A 4174-nucleotide genomic window follows, 5' to 3' on the forward strand; every position below is an offset into this window, starting at 1 on the left:
CCCCCAAAACAAGGGTATGTTTTAACCGCCACATTCACTTGGAAGCCCATTCATCACATATACATACATACATACATACATACATACATTCAGTATCCCATAAAAGCACAGGTTCTGCTTGGCTAAACCAGGTGGCATGTTCACTGACATCACAGGACAGTTGCCTGTGAAAGCTAGACTTCTGTCACTGGGGCCCAGCTCCACTTTCTCACTGCTTGTCCTCATCTGGGAGGGCAGTTGTTTGAGCAACCTCTAAATCATGATTATACCATGCTACCAAAGCTGGGTCCATGACCACCCCACTTGGGGCAAGAGCAGGCATGGCAACCAACTCTAAGTTAGGTGCTCCAGTGCGTGTCTGGCAAGTGAGAGGAAAGGCTTTTCTAAACTTCTTACTTTGGGCAGAAATGTCATAGTGCTGAAAATTCTTTTCTCAGTGGAAGACAATAGATTCTGTCTTCAGTTTTCTGTCCTTCATATCCATTTTGTTGCCATGCAACACAATGGGGGTGTTTTCACACGTGCACACCAGGTCTCTATGCCAGTTAGGTACATTCTTGAAGTAATTCTTGATGTTACATCAAACTCTGTGATAGCACACTGGGCTACTATAGTAGCCATCATACAGGTCCCTGAACTTCTTCTGGTCAGTCATGTCTCATGTTGAATTTGATGGGTTCTCTGTCAGTGTAGAACATGAGAGTGCAAAGCCACACCCAGAGTGACTATATACTTCTTTTCAAATGCGCCTGTCAAGTGGCACTTCATGAATGTTGTCTTTCTAGTGTTGCTGTCATCCACCAGGATGAGCTTGAACTGGGCCTGTGGCTCTCCTTATGCCCCGCTTTTCATTTTTAAGTCCAGAGCAGCAGTTCTCAACCTTCCTAATGCTGTGACCTTCTATACAGTTCATGTTGTGTTGACCCCGACCACAGAATTATTTTTTTGTTACTTCATAACTGTAATCTTGCTACTGTTGTGAATCATATTGTAAATATCTGATATGCAGGATAGCTCATATGTGACTCTTAGGGATCACGACCTACAAGAAGTCTTAGCCACTAGCTTTAGATATACCTCAGAAATCTGTTTCTTCATTCCATGTATCTTTTCAATTAGTTACTTAATTCATGAAGATCTGTAACTTTCCACATCAGGATTTCAGGCTATTCCAAGGGAACTGGCCTCAAACAGCAACGATATGATCATGGATGAAGCTAAAACAGAAATTCTATGCAAAACATTAGCAAATATGATCCAGAAAAGCATTGAATGCAAGACATACCCCGAGGAAGTAAGGCTTTGTCCCATGAAAGTGTGGTTTAACATTGGGAGATCTGTTCATAATTCCACTCTAACATTGGGAGATCTGTTCATAATTCCACTCCACTCTACTAATAGGTTAAAGGAGAAAAACCGTGTGGCTGTCTCTGTAAATGTCTAATGAACATTTTTTTTTTACAGAACTAAACATTATTTCTTAATTAAAACTTACTGAATTCTGAAAGCTATAAAACACAAACAGCATGAGAAATGAAGGGAAACACAGAATTTAATGGTGTAGTTATACAGGCCTTTCCAGTAAAGACAACACAAGAGGGACACTGTCCCTGAGCTTGGCCAGGATGAGATTAGATTTCTAGCTGAAGCCATAAGGTAAGATAAATGAATAAAAGATTCAAATATGGAGGGAAAGAGACAAGCAGGGTTGTTTGAGGATGGTAGGATTGTTTGGATGGACTTTATAAAAAGATTAACTATTAATTTTTTTCAAATTAAGGCTCTGGAGGAAATATGCAGAATAAAATTATTTTGTTGTTACTTTATAACTGTAATTTTGCTACTGTTATGAATCATATTGTAAATATCTGATATGCAGGATATCCGATGTGTAACCCTTAGGGGTCATGACTTACAAGTTAAATATGCAGAACCTTCTTGTATGAGTTACCCTTGGTTGGGCAACAGTGGTAAACTTTTGTTACTCTGACAAGTTCAGAATATAGTCAAGGATAAAGAGAAGGAATTTACTTTATTTTCCAGTTTAAAAGCCTCAGCTCTAACTGGTGGGGTCGCTGCTTTGAGCCTGTGGTGAGAGCGCTCCTTGTGGTAGAAGTATGTGACAAATCCTTTACCTCAGAAAAGGAAGGACTGGACTCCCAGTATCTCACTCACTCAAGGGTGGCGAATCTACCTGAGGGCCTCTCTCCAGACGCCATCTCATCACCTTGGACTAGAGATCAAGTCTTAACACAGGGGACATATGAGAGACATTCTGCATCCAAACTCCAGTAGCAGCCACCAGGGAGAATTCCCAAAACAGCAAGCTCCATAGCACACTTGGGAATAATCACAGATGGAAAATGTCAGGACCAGTGTTGTCTTTTCTCCCAACCAAAACTTAGTGTGGTGGTGTTGGAAGCTGTGCCTTAGGGAAGGGTTTCTCATTCATCATGTGACTTCTCTCCTAACTGTCCCTACCACAGATGCCCCAGGGAGCTGTAATGCAGCCAGAAGGGCCACATGACAGGCTGCATAGGTTAAAGTTGCCCAGTCTTAGGCTTTTATTCTCCCAAACTATGACCTAAACAAATCTCTTCTTATAAATTATTCAGCCTCAAGTATTTTGTTACAGCAACATGAAGCAAGCTAAGACAGCCAATGTATAGAAAATTGTGTCTTTATTATAGCAAACAAAAGAAGAATGAGCAATAAGCAGTCTTTCTCTATGGTAGGGTTGTTATTTTAAAGGCAATATTTCTCAAATTAGCTCATAAGCGCGGTATAGTAAACAAAACACCGAGATGTTTTTGGTGAAAACCTAATTTTCTCTAGAATTAATCTGGAAGAATAAATATGAATAAATAGTCAAAAACTGAGGATTTAAAACATAATGTAAGGACAATTATATTATTAGCACAAACTCACAAACTATAAAGCTCCAGAGACTGTCCCCTCAAAAAATATTACCCTGGGGCAGGTGAAGCTATCTCAGTGAACAGAGTAAAAAGCACATAGAAACACAACAGAAAGTAACCTTTTACATCACCAGCAACAATAGGCAATTGAAATATTGTGACAATTAACGATCGACTTAGAAGAAACACAAAGAACCTGAAAGAAGTATTAGAGTATGTTATTTTGTAATCTTGGGATAGAGGAGTTCTTCCTTAGTGTATAAAAAAGCCTGAGGCTGGCAGATTAGTCTAGGTACAAATTCTGAATGTCTGCGGAACAAAAGACAGCTATAGAAAGTTAAAAGATGAGCAACAGACCCAGAGAGGTATCCGTGACTCCAGTAGCAGACAGCGATGCATATCTAGACTGGAAGGCTTTGTAGAAACTGGCCCAGAGTATTGGGTTTGTTAAGGAAATGTGTACTGACGTCATAGGTAGACCTCAAATCTCACTGGAAACCTCAGCTAGGTGATCACCCAGCAGCTTTCCTCCAGTGATTCAGGAACCTGGATTTTGTGTCTTCTCCATGTAGCTTCCAAGATTAAGTGGGACACAAAGCAACTCTATATTGCCATGACAACAGTCTTCATCCTTAGCCTAGCTGGAAGGCATCTGATTTCCAAGGAAGTATCATGCCAAGGGCCCCACAATGATGAACAGCCACAGTGTGTGTAAAATGTGGTTAAAAATACAGAAAATCTCACCCTTTTACCCATTCAGTTATTGTAAGATATTGGTTGAATGGATTTCATGGACAGCATCTTCATCCTGTGTGTGTGTACAGAGCATGCTTGGGAAAAGCCCTAGATAACCCATGCATGGTCTTCAGTGTGCTCTATGATGAGCTACAGGCTGGGGAGATAAAACACGAGCCTTTTGCTGGGTGATGTCTTCATTTAGTAAGAAAAATCAGAGGAGAAAACCATGTAGATCTCAGAGAAAGATCATTTGATGTTGTTTAGGTCACTGGATCTAGTTGTAATCTGGGAATGGGTCTTTAGTTTCTCATTAAACACAAGAGCACCTGATCCAGGGTCTAGCCGGCCCCATGTAGTGTAGACTAACAGATACATAAGTGGACTGTCTAAGGCATCTCCCAGCATGCTCTGCACACACTCCACAAGGGTGTCACCTTACAGCCAAAACCACCTTTCCTGGGAGATGACATCTGAATTTTGGCATTAGTGAGGAGTCCCAGTCAGTCACGTGAGCATCA

General features: G+C 40.8%; 1 pseudogene; it reads right to left on the reverse strand.

Moving 5' to 3' along the window:
* Positions 1-208: 208 nt before the first annotated feature.
* On the reverse strand, positions 209-2219 carry LOC114638863 (annotated as a pseudogene).
* Between the last annotated feature and the right edge of the window lie 1955 nt (positions 2220-4174).

The sequence above is a fragment of the Grammomys surdaster genome, unplaced genomic scaffold (genome assembly GCF_004785775.1).
Source record: "Grammomys surdaster isolate TR1022 unplaced genomic scaffold, NIH_TR_1.0 125635, whole genome shotgun sequence".
NCBI lineage: Eukaryota > Metazoa > Chordata > Mammalia > Rodentia > Muridae > Grammomys > Grammomys surdaster.